The sequence below is a fragment of the Sorex araneus genome, chromosome 5 (genome assembly GCF_027595985.1).
Source record: "Sorex araneus isolate mSorAra2 chromosome 5, mSorAra2.pri, whole genome shotgun sequence".
NCBI classification, from domain to species: Eukaryota; Metazoa; Chordata; class Mammalia; order Eulipotyphla; family Soricidae; genus Sorex; species Sorex araneus.
The window spans coordinates 79,190,248-79,209,676 of NC_073306.1; positions in this window are offsets into that span (position 1 = coordinate 79,190,248).

The window sequence follows — 19,429 nt, forward strand, 5'->3', positions numbered from 1 at the left end:
ATGAAGGTTATCAATTTGGGCTTTTTCTTCTTTCCTCATGTAGGCCTGCATTGCTACGAATTTTCCCCTTGGCACTGCCTTTGTTGTGTACCATAGATTCTAGTATTTTGTTTCTTCATTGTTGTTAATTTCAAGAAATATTTTACTTTGTCTTTGATTTCCTCAGACCCAGTTGTTATTTAGTGATATTTTGTTTAGTTTCCAAGTATTGGACCTCCCATCCCCCCAGTCCCAAATCTTCTTTTTTTGTTTGCTTTTTTTTTCTTTTCTTTTTCCAAATCTTCTTTTTATGGATAATTTCAACCTTCATGTCATTGTAGTCTGAGAAGATGGTTCATGAAATTTTCTATTTTGTGACTATATGTATAGTACAAACATACTTATGCATGTTTTAATTATGTCTTATCCTAGAGATGGGGGGCCCTATATAAGTCAATTAATTCAAAATCTTTCAATTCTTCATTTATGGCTTTTTTCTTTACTGATATTCTGTCTCTTTGATCTGTTCAGTGGTGAAAATGAGGTGTTGAAAGTTTTCCACTATTATTGTAGTTCTATTGGTGGCTTGTTTTTTTGTTTCATTTTGTTTTGGTTTGAGATTTTGGGTTTTGGTTTGGGAGCCACACCTTCAGAACTTGTTCCTGGCTCTGCACTCAGGGAGCACTCCTGCAAGACTCAAAGGACCATACGTGATGCCAGGTATTAAACCCTAGTCAGACACATGCCAGGCAAGTGCCTTACTATAGCTCCAGCCCAACAACTGGTGTGCTTTTTAATTCTAAGGGCAGTATCTTTATAAACTTTGCTGCCCCTTCATTCAGTGCATACATGTTGATAAACATCAGGGTCTTCAGTTCTACTGATCTCTTAACCAGGATATAGTAACTATTTCTATCTCTTATTAATTTGTTTAGCTTGAACAGAATTTAGTCTGACATAAGTATAGCTGTCCTTTCCCTTTCCCCTCTCCTGTTTGTATACTTGTTTTCCATCCTGTCTCTCTGACCCTTTGCTTATTCTCTAGACATCCAGGCTATGCTGGTTAGACAATCTTCCCAACTTAAACTATTTTCATGCCAATTAAGCCCCTTTTTTTGCTACTCAGTTGCTATGCTGGTTAGATAACTTTGCCAACTTAAGTTGTTTTCAAGCCAATAAAGGCCCTATTTTTTCTCTTCAGTTGCTCCTGTTTTTTTGTTTTTTTTTTTAAATGACAAATCATAACATAAACAATTTGCTTAGAAAACTAGTCTATGCCAGGCACTACTTGTGTTTGATCAGGTCATTGTACCAAAGACCACAGACTCTTTTGTTCAGTGGTGATTGCAAATGTCACTTGTAAGACAGAGCCTCTGGGTGTCACCATCCAAGCCCATATTTTCCCAATATATCTGTTTGCAATCGTACACTCACCTAGCGCAGTCACAGTTTCTGACTCTTAAATATTATACATCAGAAAAACTGAGTGACGTTCTCATTAGAATTAAAAGAACTCTAGCTGATACCAACTAGGAAAACAACCGGACCACTCAGACCTACAATGCGATCAATCCCTACCCTGCAGTATATTGTAAATTTCATAGGAATTAAAACTTGATGTCCATTGCTGGAGAATAATTACAGCTATTTAATTATATTCATAATTTAGCATATACCTGAAAAATATGTTGTGAAATATCGGGCAGATCCTTTAATATTGGTGTTCCATTTACAAACTGTCAAATTTGTAAAGCATCTTTAATCTTCTAGGGTCTGTGATTTGTTTTTATTACAATCTGCTTTGTGCTTTAAATATTAAAGATTCGGCAATACTTCAAAAGGTGATAATGCCTGATGCTCTGATGGCTCTTAAACCTCAACAGCTAAATATATTGAGGAATGTTCAGTGGCCTTCGCTTAATTAAACATGCATGTGTATTTTCAAATGCAATATTTTTCTGCTTGTTAGGTTTTTGACAAACCTCCAAACAAGTCCAGGTGGAACAAAGCATGTAAAAAGGCTTGTGAATGGAGCTTAAAACACTCAAATTAGCACCTTCCCTCAATTAATATGCAAACCTTGGAATCTCTGCAATTGATAATGCCATTGAATACTATTTGCAGCTTAACAGTGTACCTTTGTCATTTCATTTTTCTAAAACATGTCCAGTTTAATTATGTGAAAAGACATAGGTGACAGCTTTTCTTGCAAATGATAGGATATTTATTTTCAGAAACTTAGTTCTCTCTAGAACATGGCATACATTAAAAGGCAGTGGCAGGCTTTAAATGTACCATTTGTTTTCATTATATAGCACTTAAAAGGTAGCCTTCTTCTAATTCTGCATGTCGTATTTAAGTAGTAGAGTTTTTATAAGCTTTCAAACCAAATTACCTGAGGCTATAGATGCTTATAAATTCTTAAGTCTTTCAAAATTTGTTTCTATAAAGGCATTTAAGGGTGGGTTTGGTTTTTTGGTTTTTGGTTTTGGCTTTGTTTTGGTTTAGGGACCCCACCCAGCACTGCTCAGGGGCTATTCCTGATTCTGTACTGGAGTGAGCCCTGTTGGTGCTTGGAAAATTATATGCAGTGCTGGCTGGGGATTAGAACAGGGCCTTAGTAGTTCCTACAGTTGCATTCAAGGCCAGTGGTTTACCTCTGATGCTATCTTGCTGGCCCAATTGATGCTACTTTAAAAATAAGAAATATCTATTTGGCATTTGCCTCACTTTGAATTTTGCTGAAAAATGTATCTTGGATTGTATATTGTTTTTGAATATGTCCACTTAATTTTCATAAATATGGAATGTTAAACTCAATTATTCTAGTTTCCTGTCTTTTTTTAAAGAGGCACATACAATACTAACTGATATTAAAATCCACAGATAAGTAATTCACTGACTAGTTACTCTTCTATTTGGAAATATTCCTTTCTAATACTATCCAAATACAGATTGTGAGTAGTTTGTAGAGAAAACAAGATGTATATAGATAAGCAAAAAACACGGACTTCGAATAATTCAATTTGTTGTAGAATCAACATGTATCAATGGCTGGGCTATATGTAAATATAATAAAAAATACTGAGTCTTCCAATAAAAGTTCAATTATTATACTGTAATAGGTAAGCTTGAGCAAAACAAAATTAAAAAATGGAAAAGGTCTCTGAGATCCGAGGCAGTATTAGAGCAATTTCCTAGGTGAGACAGTGCTAGTGGGCTATGACAGGTGAGGTATTGTTATTATAATACCTAAGGCAAAGCAGCAACCACACAAAATGATAGACAAATCTGAATTAATATGATTTGATCGGTAAGGTGGCATTTGAATATAATCTTCCTGTATTGTGTAGAAGGCTGCATGCATATTATAAAGCAAAAGAATTATATGGAAAGCTGTAGACAGATGACTCAGTGGAAGGAAAGAAAATTATGGGCAAGATTTCAGAAGATATTATTGCTTTGTTGTGCAAGTAGTACACTCGGAAATTGGATTTGAAAACAAATTAAAAACTGAATTCATTTTCTTAAAGCAGTCTTTGCTAGGTGTTAACAATAAACACTTAACCTTGGCAATTTGGAGGCCTTTGAAACAGACACTGGGAAATGGAGGATGGACGGCACATTTTGAAATTCTGTTTCCTCTTTGAATAGTTAGCGTTTCTCTCCTGGTTCTATGCACCGAGTAGCCATTTTAGATGGGAAGATGAGGCTTCACGAGAATTTTCAGCCATCTTTTTGCCTTCTTGATCTACACTCTCCACCTCTAATTAAAAGTCTTCAGACCATGCAGGCACTAATAGCACAAACACCACAGCCTACCTAAAAGATACATTTTATTAAGTGACAGAAAGTCAGAAATTTCAGCCTGCAGATGCTGCCCGCATGATCTTTAATGGATTTTTAAAGATGACAAGAAAGGAAATGGGAAAGTAAAGCAATGGAAGGCAGAAATTCCCTGAAGAGGCATTCTGAAGTAAATCAGAGCAACTGAAAAAAGTGAACTCCGAGGGCCTAGGGATCTCTCCCAGGTTTTTCAGCTGGACGCTTATGGCCTGTTGGTTCCCTGAGCACCTCTGCTCTGGGCGGACTTTGACAGAGCAAGTCACAGAAAGATGAACGACAGCACCTGAAGTGCTGTTTGCGGGGCAGAAAATTGCTCCCTTTGCTCGCCGGGCTGCCTTTGCTCTCCGTCACCTGACTTATTATAGCTTCCCCATATAACGGTGCCATTTATGTATGTTAACTTGGCAAGCAGTAATGGTATTTTTCGTCTTCTTTTGCACTGCTGCTTGGGCAATTAAAAACAAAGGAAGCAAATGAGGTCAGCACTCATAAAATCTGTGTCTATAGGTGACAGATACCCAGAGACCAAATAGCATCAGATGCTGCTACAGTGTAAAGAAGCTGTGAGCAAGAAACTATCTCTGATTTCCAGGGCTTTTTCCTAGATATATATAGATATATAGACTTTTTATTAAGGTAAGAAGCTGATTTCAGATTGTTGTTTTTAATTCAACCTAAATAAATTATATCTTCTAAGGAGTTTGGTAATGCTGCCAATATAGTTATATGCCCTCTATGGAAAAGGGGATAAAAACAAAAGGGTATTCTTTTTCATCTTCAAAGCACAAAGACCAACATTTTAACCCTACTGCAGAATTTTATCACTTGCACTTCTTGAAAAAGCTTTAATGATGCTATGTGATTACAGTAAGTGTTTTTGAAATGTTCCATAGGCAGGTATACAAAGACCCCTCATTCCATTTTCTGATCCTAGTCTTGTGATCATAGTGATTTTGGAAAACTAAAGCTAATTAGGAGAACCTTCCTTCTTCTCCTGGGAAATATTTTTTAAATGTATCAGTTTCTGATTCCTAGTGCTTTGATTTCTATAGTATGTATCCTATACATCTTGGCATTTAAGATAATATCATAAAGGGAGAAATAGCTCTCAAAACAAGGACTTTATGTGATTTCTGAGGCCAGCAGTGGCCCCCAAGCCCTTCCCATTCTCTTGAGAGACTCTAAGAAGCACAGTGAAGGGGCTGGCACACATGTAAGTGGTCTGTACAAGGCATGTCCTACCAGCTGATGGAACTGGAGTTGGCCGGGGGACTCAGTAAGGAAGACTTAAAATTGATCTAGTTACTAATATTTTATTCCTGACTTAGAATATTACTTACAGATCTTAACTTTGAAGATGCAAATAGCAATTCTCTAAGTATGATTGCAATTATGCATTTTTTCTACAGAACAAGAATGGTTCACAAAGTTCCAATGAACAGAATCTCACACAGGGCCACTATAGGATGTAACAATTGCCAAGAAGGGTCAGAATTCTACTTAAACATGTGGGATCCGTTTTTGGCTTCCCCTTTAAACACTAGCATTGGAGGAGAAAGGTGAGAAATAGTCTTGCTTTTCATATATCATGAGACGGGTACCAAAGGCTATGATTAAACTTCTGGTGTACCTCACATAATATACTTATTAGATCAGTGATAGATTTTCTTATACATTCCTATTTTATTTTATAATGATTTTGTTCCCCCAACTGAACTATAAGTTATTTAAGGAGAGGACTAAATGTAATACCACTCTTGAATTTTCTCTTTTAACAACACTTTACATATTTTCCAGCACTCAGAAGCACTTCAAAAATGGATGATGGATCTGGGAACAACATGAACTCTTTCACACCATGCACACGTAAATAAGACTATGTACAACCTCTGTATAAGTGATTCATGCATTCAAGCAACAGAAATCTTACAGTGTTTTCATACTTCAAAAGGCGGACTCAGAATTCAAGTGTTATCTGGGTCAGCTGAAATGCTGGAGTGAGCTAATGGCATAGCCAAAATTTCTGGGACAGCACTGCCTGCCTATCTTTGAGACATCTCAAATTCATATTCATTATTTCAGCAAACATTTACAAGTTCCTGTTATATGCTAAAGCTATAATTCCTGTTATATAGCTAGAGCTATGATACAGGACAAGAGAGAACAGATTCTATCTGCTACCCTTAGAACATGCCATAGGATATGGTATGATATTCATTAGTTACCTGAATCTCCCTTTTCTGGACAAACCCCTTGAGTTTCTTCAAGTCCCTTCTAACACTTGACCACTCTGAAAATACCACTAAACACAAATGTTTACATTGTTTTAAACTGAGATAAGGGACAGGGATTTCTGTTGCATGAGCTACTGAACAGAGACAGGATAGTACAGAGGGTAGGGCGTTTGCCTTGCATGCGGCCAACCCGGGTTTGATCCCCGGCATCCCATATGGTCCCCCAAGCACCGCCAGGAGTAATTCCTGAGTACAGAGCGAGAAATAACCCTTGAGCATCACTGGGTGTGACCCAAAAAGAAAAAAAAATACAGAGACATAGAAGTTCAAAAGTTTAAAAAGAATGGGAATGATCTTGTATGTTTTAAAAGCAGAGATTTTAAAGCTGTTCATTAGACTCACTTGGAGTCTAATGTGTCTTGTTTCCAAAAATTCCCCTAACCATTGATCTCGGGTTTAGTGTAAGCTTTGCAATTTTCTAAAAACTTCACCTAGAGATAGGACTGGAGTGGTAGCACAGCAGGTAGGGCGTTTGCCTTGCACACCGCTGAACCGGGTTCAATTCCTCCGTCTCTCTCGAAGAGCCCAGCAAGCTACTGAGAGTATTCTGCCTGCATGGCAGAGTCTGGCAAACTACTGGTGGCATATTTGATATCCCAAAAACAGTAACAACAAGTCTCACAATGGAGATGTTACTGGTGCTCCCTCAAGCAAATTGATGAATAACGGGAGGACAGTGCTACAGTGCAGAGATGGGTCTAGGCTATAGTCTGGAGTGAAAAATTCTTCTCTAGGTTGGATTGCATGGTTTGCTTAAGAATAATTCTGAAAATGTTTATTGATATCATATTATAAGTATGAATAATATGCCAAATGAACTAGGAATTAATTCTGTAATAAGGGTTTTATGTTTTAAAAGACTGTTAAAAACTCATTGATGGGGTCTGGAGCAATAGCACAGTGGGTAGGGTGTTTGCCATGCACGCGGCCGACCCGGTTTCGAGTCCCAGCATCCCATATGATCCCTTGAACACCGCCAGGAGTGATTCCTGAGTGCAGAGCCAGGAGTAACCCCTGTGCATCGCCAGGTGTGACCCAAAAAGCAAAAAAAAAAAAAAAAACCCAAAAAAACAAAAAAAACCACCTCATTGATGATACGATACGATCATAGTTCTCTTAGAATAAAACTTTGGTGATAGAACATGAGGGAAAATTGGAAGAAGCAGGGAAACTTGTTGGAGAGTATTTGAAAAAATCTTAGTGAGAGATAACTAAATCTAAATAAAATCTCCCCAGCAGAGGGGACAGAACTATTTTTGAGAAATCTTGGTAGATAGAACTTGTAGCATATAGGATACTTAGCATGAGGATTTGAGAGATAAGGCATCAAAATTGGTTCTAAGTTTTGAACAAATGATTAGCTAAGAGGAGGTCATGGTGAACCAAGGGCAGGGCTTCTCCTCAAGAAAGTCTGTTCAAGTTGGCTGATCACCCAGTGAAGATGCCATAGAAGGATTTAACCTTAAGAAGAATAGTGACTGGACTAAATAATTAGAAAGCTTTTCAAATTTGAAATTCTATGACTGTTGCATAATGTTATTAACTCATTAAAGATAGCATTTTTATTTTCATTTTATATTCTCCAGTGTTTAGCATTTTGTTTGTTTGAGGGAGCTGGGGATGATCACACAGGGCAGTGTTCAGGGTTTACTCCTGGTTCTGCCTCAGGGGTCACTTCTGGAGGTTCTTGGGGAGAATCATATAGGGTGCTGGGGCTCAAGCCCAGGCTGACCACATGCAAGGTCACCTTACCCTTTGTGTTATCATTCCAGCACTGTGTGTTTGGCATTTTGTAGGGCCTCAAACCTATCTAATGAATGAATAGATATAAAATAAAATGGCATTCCTAATTGGCTTCCCAACATATGGCATTATTTGTTTCCATTTTACTGTCCTACCAAAACCTATTTAAAGTCCATCTGAGCAATGTTCATAATTTTCATATCACATCATTGCTTTTTGATTCAGTGCACAAACTTGAGCTTATTTTCTGAACCAATAAAATTGGGTTGCTAATAACAACAATAAAAATCTGATTATTATTATTATACTATTATTTATGGTATTTATTTATATGAGTCACTGCTACCACCCAATGTGTATGAAAGAGAGGGGACATCTGAGAGCCACCTTTTACCCAAACTGCTGTGGATGGCATGAGCCTGGCCATGCAGAGATTTAGTTCAGTCCTTAGGAGCCCGATAAGCTCAGATGTTTGGTATTTGCTGCTCTTGAATGTGCTGTCAGTAACCTAGTGGGCCCAGTTAATATTAGCTCGCACTGGGTATATATGGGTATTTTGTTGCTATTTGGAGAAATGACCAGTTTACTTGGTTATATTGACAGCTCTACTGTAAAATTTCCTGGCATTAAAGGTCAAAAAGACCCAGTTTTCCTCCAGTTGCTTCTACCCAAAAGAGAATAAATCTGGGAGCTGAATCACCTCCCTGACAATAATTTATGAATCATGCATTGACTGTGTTTGAATTGAGAAAGGCTTTCATATCCTTTCCATTAGCTCAGATTAAGTTTTCATATAGATGCTGGGAAGCATGCTAGCAATATCCTTAGCTCATTTTTATGAAAATTTTATCAGTGCTTTTTTCTGTACTACACTCCAATTGGGATGTCTCAGAATCTAAAGCTGGGCTTTGGACATGAACTTCTCTCAACCTGGCTGGCTGCTGCTCTAAAGGTTTCAATATTTTATGGGCTCTGGCTAACTCAGCCGTGAGATTCAAGCTGCAGAGATTTAACTCTAATGTAAAATCATGAACGGATGAAAACTGGGATGTCATAAGTAATACATCTACAAGAGCAGGATGCAGTTACCATTTTTAAAAGGGCTTTAAAAAGAAAACAACATTCTCTGTTCTGCCTTTATGTCCCAAAATGAAAAGCCCCTGAGCTATTGTACTAGCATAGGACCATCTTTTCTTGCATGCTTTTCTTCAATTGATGCTTAATTGTTGTGGTGGGCTGTTTTATTCCCCCTCCCCTCGTCATTAAGGTCCCCTAGCTACATGAAAGCCTCTAATGTCTACATTCCAGAGAAATAGGCACCGGGTGGTTGAATGTATAGAGGCCAAATCCATTTCTTAGCATCATCTTCTTTTTGTCTCAAAACTGATTTAAAACATTTGGAAAATCTGTCTATTCAGCTGAAGTGTTCTAGTGCATTCTTCCCTAGAAGCAGTGGGGTCACATGTGATCTGTCTGATGGACTTTTCCGCTGCAATCTATAGCCATTTCCCTTGAGCCCTGCAGAGTCTGGCAAAGCAAAGGAGCGATGTAATGGCTCCAATAACAATGTGTTCTTTGTGTGAAAGAATCCAGGGGGAAGAGCTGGAGTAGACTGGATAGTAGCAAATAAATAAATAAATAAATAAATAATAAACAAAAAAAGCATTGTTGCATTCATTTATTTTTTTCACTATGCATTCTGCCATAAAAATATTTTTAATAGTAAAGTTCCCTTTTGATAAAACACTGCCCAAGCCAGAAAAAAAAATATGGAAAGTTTCATTTCTGAATGAATGTAGTCATCATTGCTCATGATTAACCTACTTTCAATAGTATTGTTGACAGCAGGAACACGTTGCGTATGCCTAAATGTATAAAGGAAGAGATGGTTCTAAGTGGTACCTAATTTATCTGTTCAGAAATGTCACTTGATCACACATTAAAGTAAAACCACCTCTATCCAGTCACATAAATATTATGAACTCCACACCCCACTGAAATAACTACTGAAGTTCAGATTGGAAGAGGTCAAAGAGATTGAGGGTGTGCCCCTTCCTTCAAAAAATTTGGACCATTGTCACACTGTCACTATCACTGTCCTCCTGTTGCTCATCGATTTGCTTGAGCAGGCATCAGTAATGTCTCCATTCATCCTTATTACATTCAGGGTCAGGGGAATGAGGCCCATTATTGTTACTGGTTTTGGCATAGCAAATACTCCATGGGTAGCTTGCCAGGCTCTGCCATGCGAGATTCTGCATCGCTCTCTTCTGAGAGCTTTGTTTTATAGTCTCTGGATCTTGGTCATTGATGAGATTACATGGCTCCCTGGGCAATTTGTGAGTGTGACTGTCAAGTTTCTGGAAAATGTGGGATCTGGGTGGAGGAGGCCCAGTCCTGATACGAGCAGGCTTGGAGATCTCAGTCACAGGTCCTGCATCCCTGGGTTCCTCTGTTGGTTCCTTCATGTGTGAGACTCATCAGAGAGTTTGGGGAGTGGCCTTGATCATGGCTGTGGCTGGGTTCTGGAGGTTTTCAGCAGCCGGAGATCTGCTTGGGCCAGGGAGGGAGATTCAAACCATCCCCTTCCAAGGAGCCCCCAGTGAAGACAGAATGGCATGGGGGCAGGAGGTTCTGCCATTGTCATACAAGGCGAATAAACTAAAAGATGACTATGATGGTCCTAAGACTTTCAAGGAGCATGATCTCCCAGGGAGTTTTCTCCAAGTATCATTAATATGAAAACTGCTACTCTGCCTTATATTCAACAACAATGCCCTGTTGTCAAGTGAAACAACATACAACATGGGAAGCAATTCCTTCACTCAGATATCTTACGTCTTTGAAGAGAATAACATTAAATGGAGTGGAGGGCACACCTAGAGTTGCTCAGGGCTGACTGCTGGCCTTGTTCTCAGGGATTCATTATGGATTAATCATATGCAATGCCAAGGATTGAACCCCAGTTGACTACATGCAAGGCAAATATCTTAACTCTTATACTATCTCTTCAGGCCTCCCTTTGATTTTACCTTTAATAGCATGATACCAATGTATTCATCTTACTAAATAAGGGACATTTGTCACCCATCCAATCATGGGTACTAACATGAAATGTCCAGAGAAACATGACTTTAAGTAATATTATAACATTAAAATAAGGGAATTCTTATGAAATTTTAAAGATTTAAATATATAAAATTGTAGGCATATGAATATGCATTTGCATATATGAAGCTAGAAATAAAATCTCCTATAGTAGGTCATAGTGATGATGAATTTATACAGGTTAATTGTCAAACAATTTGGTATTAAAAGTCAAGAATTCTCAAATATTTATGCTCTTTGATCTAATAACTTTTTTTATTTCTTTTTCTTTTGGCTTTTTGGGTCATACTCAGCAATGCTCAGGGGTTACTCCTGGCTCTGCACTCAAGAATAACTCCTGGTGGTGCTCAGGGGACCATATGGGATGCCGGGGATTGAACCCGGGTCGGCTGGGTGCAGGGCAAATATATTACCCACTGTACTTTCTTTCTGGCCCCTGATCTAATAATTTCACTCCCATTCATTCATTCTATGAAAATAATCCTAAATATGGTAGACATTAAGCTAAAGAGCTCTTTCCATGTTATTCATAATAGTCAAAAATTGAAAATTGATTAGCTTTTTAACTATAGGAGATGGTAAAATAAACGGCCATACTGTCAGGTGATAGAATATTTTTAAAGCACTAGAAAGAGGGCTAACAGGATGATATAGCAGGTAAAGTGTTTGCATTGTATGTGGCCAACACAGTTTTGATCCTCAACACCACATATGGTCCCCAAACCCCATCAATAATGATCCCTGATTGAAGAGCCAGGAGTGATCCCAGAACACCATCAGGTTTGGCCCAAGCCCTTGTCACTCCGCTCCTACAAAAGTACTAAAAAGAAAAAACATGATGTGTAATTATGCGTATGTGAAAAGTATAAAATATATATTTTTGCTTTTAAAATCTACAGACTAAAAGACAATATTAGCTGCTTCAAGGAATTACACTTCACAATAAATTTATTTTTTCATTTATGTAAGTTCACTGTTAAGTAGAAACCTATAGAAAACATGAAAAAAAACTACAGACTAGACTAGACCTCGACCTAACACTATGCACAAAAATCAAATCAAAATGGATTAAAGACGTAAACATCAGACCAGAATCCATAGGTACATTGAAGATAAGGTTGGCAAAACCCTCCACGACATTGAAGGATTGTCGTGTACCTAAAATAATGGTATGGTCCCCCGAGCACCGCCAGGAGTAATTCCTGAGTGCATGAACCAGGAGTGACCCCTGTACATTTCTGGGTGTGAACCAAAAAGAAAAAAATTAAGATAACGGTATCTTCAAAGATGACAGGCCACTGACCAACCAAGTAGAAACAGGAATAAACAAATGGGACTATAATAAACTAGGAAGCTTATAAAACACAAAAGATATAGTGACTAAAATACAAAGGTAATCTACAGAATAGGAAAGGATACCCACCTGATAAGGGGTTGATATCAAGGGTATATAAAGCACTGGCTGAACTCTACAAGAAGAAAACATCCAACCCCATCAGAAAATGGGGTGAAGAAATGAACAGAAACTTTTCTAAGGAAAAGATACGAATGGCCAAAAGGCACATGAAAAAAATGCTCTGCATCACTAATCATCAGGGAGATGCAGATCAAAACAACTATGAGATACTACCTCATACCACAGAGACTGGCACACATCCAAAAGAACAAAAGCAACCGATGTTGGCATGGATGTGGGGAGAAAGGGACTCTCCTACACTTGGTGGGAATGCCGATTGGTTCAGTCCTTTTGGAAAACACGGATGCTTTTCAAAAAATTAGAAATTGAGCTCCTATTTGACCCAGCAATATCACTCCTGTGAATATATCCCGGAGAGGCAAAAAAGTATGGTCAAAATGACATCTGCACTCGAATATTCATTGCAGCACTGTTTACAATAGCCAGAATCTGGAAAAACCTCGAGTGCTTGAGAACAGAAGACAAGGTTAAAGAAACTTGGTACATCTACACAATGGAATACTATGCAGCTGTTAGAAAAGATGAAGTCATGACCTTTGCATATAAGTGGATCAACATGGAAAGTATCATGCTAAGTGAAATGAGTCAGAAAGAGAGAGACAGACATAGAAAGATTGCACTCATCTGTGGAATATAAAATAACAGAATGGGAGACTAGCACCTAAGAATAGTAGAAATAAGTACCAGGAGGTTGGCTCCATGGCTTGGAAGCTGGCCTCACACCTTGGAGGTAAAGGCAGCTCAGATAGGGAAGGCAACACCAGGTAAAGAAAGTGTCGTTCGAGGACCCACTGGAAATGGGAGATGCATGTTGAAAGTGGACTATGGATCAAACACGATGGCCACTCAATCCCTCTGTTGCAAACCACAACACCCAAAAGGAGAGAGAGATCAAAAGAGAATGCCCTGCCACAGAGGCAGGGTGGGGTGGGGGGATAGGATGAGGAAGGTGCCAGGGATACTGCGATCATCTGTGGTGGAGAATGGGCACCGGTGGAGGGATGAGAACTTGAGCATTGTATGACTGAAACACCAGCACAAAAAGTAAGTCTGTAACTGTACCTCAAGATGATTCACTGATAAAAAAAATCTACAGACTATTGTGTATTTACCATGTGTTTGGCAACATGGTAAATTAATTACTTAATTATTTTGAAATAACTTATTAATTATTTTAAATTATTTAAATGATTTTAATTTACTTAATTTTTTACTTATTTTTTTAAAATCCATGACACATATTTATGTAATATATATTATTATATTTATTTTGTGGAAAAGAAAATTGAAGCTTAAGCACTTCTAGGAGCACTGCAAGTTCAAGAAAGAAGTAACTAAACTGGAGTTTAAAACAGATTATTTGATAATAGAGTTTGTACTGTTTAAAATCACACAGCAGAAATATGTTCTGCAGTTCTATTTTCATTGCAGCACTATTAATAGTAGCCAGAATCTGCAAATAACTGGAGTGCCCATGAACAGATGACTGAATAAAAAAAACTATGGTACATCTGCAAAATGGAATACTACATAGTCATCAGGAAGAATGAAGTCATTAAGTTTGCTTATAAATGGATGAACATGGAGAATATCATGCTGAGTGAAAAGAGTCAGAAGAAGAGGGACAGATACAGAATGATTGCACTCATTTTGGGGATATAAAAATACAATATGAGACTATTACCCAAGGACAATAGAAATGAGGGTCAGGAGTATTGGCCCATGGTTGGACGCTTGTCACAAGTTGGTGGATGGGGAAGGCAGTTAGGAAATAGAAGGGACCACAATGACAATGACAGTTAGAAATGATCACTCTGGACAAAAATTGAGTGCTGAAAGTATAAAAGTAGATAAAGGGATATACATGATAACTTTACAAGTGCCACTAACCATAATGGCCACAAACCATAATGACCAAAAGGGGAGAAAGAGAGGGAAGAGGGAGGGAGAAGAAAGTATCTGTGGTACTGGCATACTGGGGGTAGTGGGTGGAAGGAGAGAAATTGGGGACATTGGTGGTAGGAAATAAATGCTGCTGAGAGAAGTTTGTTGGAACATTGTATGACTAAAACTCAATCATGAAAAACTTTGTAACTTTATCTCACAGTGATTTAATTAAAAAATTTTAAAGAATGCCATAAAACTAGAATTAATAGTAAAAAATAATATTTATGACTGAGGTTAGTGTTTCAATTGATTTTTTCACTTTATGTTTTCCAAGAGATGTAAAATGATCAACCAGTATTATATATGACTTGAGAAAAAGTATACAAAAACAATGTATTATTTCTCTCACTGATTCTTGGTTAACTGCACATCCACACCTGTCTTCTGAGACCAATTTTCCTTCCCTTTAGATTTTTCCTTTCCTTCCTTCCTTCCTTCCTTCCTTCCTTCCTTCCTTCCTTCCTTCCTTCCTTCCTTCCTTCCTTCCTTCCTTCCTTCCTTCCTTGCTTTCTTCCTTCCTTCCTTCCATCCTCCCTCTCTCCCTTCCTCCCTTCCTTCTTTCCTTCCTTCCTTTCCTTCCTTCCTTCCTTCCTTCCTTCCTTCCTTCCTTCCTTCCTTCCTTCCTTCCTTCCTTCCTTCCTTCCTTCCTTTCTTTCTTTCTTTCTTTCTTTCTTTCTTTCTTTCTTTCTTTCTTTCTTTCTTTCTTTCTTTCTTTCTTTCTTCTTTCCTTCCCTTCTTTCTTTCATCAGCATCCTTTCTAGGCATGTTTCTTTATAAAGACCCCAAAGGATTCCAATAAATGCAAGAAATTTTAAAGTCAAGTCATGACACAATCTGACTTGCTTACAGAAGATAGAAGTACTTTGATAAGAAAGTGAAAAATGGAATGGCATTCAAGAGATTGATGTGAGAATGAGTTGGTCAAAGAAGAAATCATGTAAGATGAACTAGAACAGTGGAGTGCTGGCTCAGTTTGGGAGACAGGTTTTCCTGGGGAGTTGGACTTGGAAAGGGCACCATGCAATGATGGAGTAGGAGATGATATGAAAGATTTTGAAGGTATAACTGATCAGTGGAAGGTAACTCCATTCACCAAGATAGGAAATAAGAGGAGGAAGACTCTTGGTTTTGAAAATGCTAAGTTTGGTGTTTGTAAAAGGTTTTATCGAGGCTTTTAGAAGGCAGTTGGGAATGTGGATGTGGAACTTCTGAGATCAGCAATGTATTTGTGTATTCTGTCACACATATAGCAACTCAACCATCAGGAGAGTTTCACTTAACATCAAGGTATTGTTTCCTTATGAGTGAGGGAAGCTAAAGTTGAACTTTGAGCACACAATCCCTTTACATTCTCCACACTCTTTCTCAAGCATACTGGTGAATTCCGCTGTGAATCTCTATGTATTTGCAAGCTCCTCAAAGGCATAGGCTACATACAATGATCACAGTAAATGAATTGCTAACTGCATGGAGTGAGGGAGTTGAAAATATTAAGGATAAATAGAAATCGAGTTTTTTTCCAACTATTATTAGTTTCCTGAGAAGCCAACAAAGAAAGCATGACCCTGTGGCAGTAGGAACAGTGATCTTGTCACAGTCTCACCATGCCTGTTTCCTCCTTTTTATATCTCCCAAACTTACTGTTAAACATCATGGCATTAGTTCAAGCTAGCAGCTTCTCCCTCCCTGGAATGCTACAGCCATATCCCAATAGTACCTCTCCAGTCTTGCATGCCCTAAATCACTAGCCATACTTCAGCCAGTACAGCATTCATACACCATCACTCTGGTCATGCTATTCCCTTTTTCAACATATTTTAATGTGGCACATTGTGGTCAGGATTAAAGAATTCTTATAAGATTCTGCTGTCCCAAACTCTTCTGCTTGCCTCTCTAGCCCTCCGTTTCTCCTTACCTTACATCCTTCTTCCTTCTGCATACTCAGCTTCTTATAGCTCTAAATCACATTTCCTCTTATGTTTCTTCTCTTTTCTAAGTCTGTCTTTTGCACATACTGTTCTCACAATCTGTGTACCTTTTCTCTTGTCCCCAATGCCCCACTCTGACTAAAGCCTGCTTACCCATCAGCTTCTCTCCTAGTTAGCATTCTTGCCTGCAGGAAGCTTGCCCTGAAACTCCAAACCCATTACTTGTCTATGCATGCACCCCGTCTTTCCTTTCCAAGCACCACTGAGCCTGCTGCATGCTTTACGCAGTGGCCCTTACTTCTCAATGGATTGTGAATTCTTATTATCTGTTGTTTCACAGCATCTAACGCCATACTTAGCATGCCATAACCTTCCACAAATATAGCACGGATGAACAAGTGTCCTGAAGGAATGGGGGAAACATAAGGATGTCGCCTGACGATATAGCCTTCCTACTTTCTCTGGATCCTGTCTAGGTTGAGCCTGAAAATGAGGTCAATGTTTAATCAATCAGTCTACTAAGTGCCGTTAAACTATAGCTTCTCATAGAGAGCCAGAGATGAAAGAAAACTGAAGTTGGAATTTTCCTCAGAAAAAGAGCAAGCACTAATATTTCAAAGAAAATATGCTTAGATGAAACAGACCCATGTCCTGTTTGTACTGGCAGGTGGGATGTTATTAGCATCCCAGATAAGCAGAGAGATGGAGCCCAAGGCACCTCCTCTCCTCCTCCCTCCTATCCTCCCTCGCTTTCTCTCCCCCACCCCACCTTCCCACCACCTTCTCCCTTTGCCCCTCATCTAAGCAACAATCTTAAGAGAAAGGAAGTGCAATTATGCAGTGCCTGTTTAAAATTTAAGAGGACAAAAATGAGTTGAGGGTTTTTTTTTCCTTTTTGTAAGAAACAAATTAGCCCACAGTAGACTTGTGCCTGCAAGCAGCCCATTTAATTTGGTTATTTCCTACGCCTTGAGGCTAGCTTTTCCCCACTAATTCTGCCAGCCTCTTTCCATATCAGGGCAGTACCCAGAATTGTATGACAAGTGAGATTCCTATCGTATTTTATCTATTTAATCATCCCACCACCTTATTCCAGGAAGAATCTGAGGTGATGAGTCATTTTTATTAGCACATTCTCTCGTCTAAATTGATGCCCTGTGGTTTCAGCCAGAGCTTACTAAAATTTCAGACACATACCAACACTAAGCCTATAGTTAAAAATCAATTCATAAAGTTCATGCTTCTAATATGTTTGTGATATTGAGGACAAGAGCCAAAACATGAACCCCCTCCAAATTACCTGCTCCTGGCTGTCTAGTACAGCTAATCCCTGTGAATGTATATCTAGTTGGAGCTGGCAGAGATATTCACTCTGAGCTTCAGGCCCACATGCCCACCTCCCTACTGGAAAATAGAGAATGCAGAGAACTAACTACAAGGCAAAGACAGCAAGTGATGCAAAAGTCAAAGACAAGGGTACATTGTACATTTTAGCTTATACCAACAAATCAGTGTGGCTGGAGACTGGGAAGGCAAAAAGGAGAGGATGTGATAGCTCCACATCTTCTCAAATTTGAAATTTCCCAAATTTAGCTTCCATATTACTCCCAACATTGTGCAGTAGCCAACATCACAGATCTGGGGCCACTGCTTGAGTTCAAATTCCATCTCTACCACTTCAGAGCTGCAAATGTGCAGATCTTCTCATCTCTCTATGCCTTCTTTCTTCATCTATCAAAAGAGGGTAGTTGTGCCTAACCCCTCTTCCCTCATCCCCCCCCACATACAATGTCATTATCATAGTTAACATGCAGCAAGAATGTAAAATAAAAAAATGTAGAGCACATTCAGTGTCCATTGGCTGGAAGAGCTGCTGTTGTTAATTCCCTCCCTGTTGATCTGTTCCTTGGATGATTGATCCATCAATATACACCAAGTCTAGAAAGTAAACCATCTCCCAGGATTCTTCACATTATTTCACTTGACCCATCATTGGTCTTCAGGTCTTGATAACTTTACCTCCCTCAAACTCTTCAAAGGCCACCTCCTTTTATCCCAATGTCGTTTTCCTTCCTCTCACCTGTATAAATACCATTGACTTCTAAGCCTTCTCAGTACTGTGCTCTCCACTCAAATACAGTTGTGTCACTTCTTTTCTTACTTAGCCTTTTTCCAGTGCTTCTCTAAGAGGCACTTTCTTCAATTTATATTTTAATTACCTTCAATGTTTGCCTCCATCTCCCTTGTCCCCTTTTTTGCCTTCCATTCTCCAGCCACATTGGTCTGTTGGTACAAGCTAAAATGCATAATGCACCCTTGTCTTTTTTGCATCACTTCCTATCTTTTGCCTTTTTTGCTTCATTCTCCATACCATAATTAACCTGCTTGTCTCTCTAGTTTGGTTTTCTTCTGAATACTCTAGTGCCTTGGGAGTGCCTCAACCATGTCCTCTACATACTCAGTTGCTATTGTCTGAATACTTGGCTATGGCCTCTACTCCATTATTCATTGGATGAAAAGTGGATATGGTATTGTTGAGAGCAACTCTAAAGTCAATCTGCCAAGGTTGAGTTCAGGCTCTATTACTTTCTGGTTATGTGAATGTAAATATTACTGAAGCTCTGTAACTCTCTATTTTCTCAGCTATCAGAGTTAAAAAAATGAAACCCCTTATGAGAATTACTTCAAGTACTTGGGGGGCCACTCCTGGTAGATAGTAATATATGAATTAAGATATAAATAGAATCAATTGTTATAATCATTATCTTCATCCCTGACATTAATCGAGACCACGAATAGTGTCAGCAATAAGTCTGCAACTTAAATTGGTTTTGGATAAAAAGAGACAGTTGTCTGCTTGAGGCTGATTTCACTGCTGGGTGGCAGTGGGTATCGCTACTCCCAGGCAGCTTCTCAAGGGTCCCCAAAGAGGCTCCTCCTTAGGATCTTGAGTGGTGTGGTGCATAAAAAACAGTGTGTGCTTTGGGACCAGAAGTTCCAAGTCTACCATCATAAAATGTCTAATACTCTGGGACAAATTTTTAAATTTCTGTTTGCTCACCTCTAAGAATGGAAAAACGTATCACTTTATGGTGAATGTGTAAGCT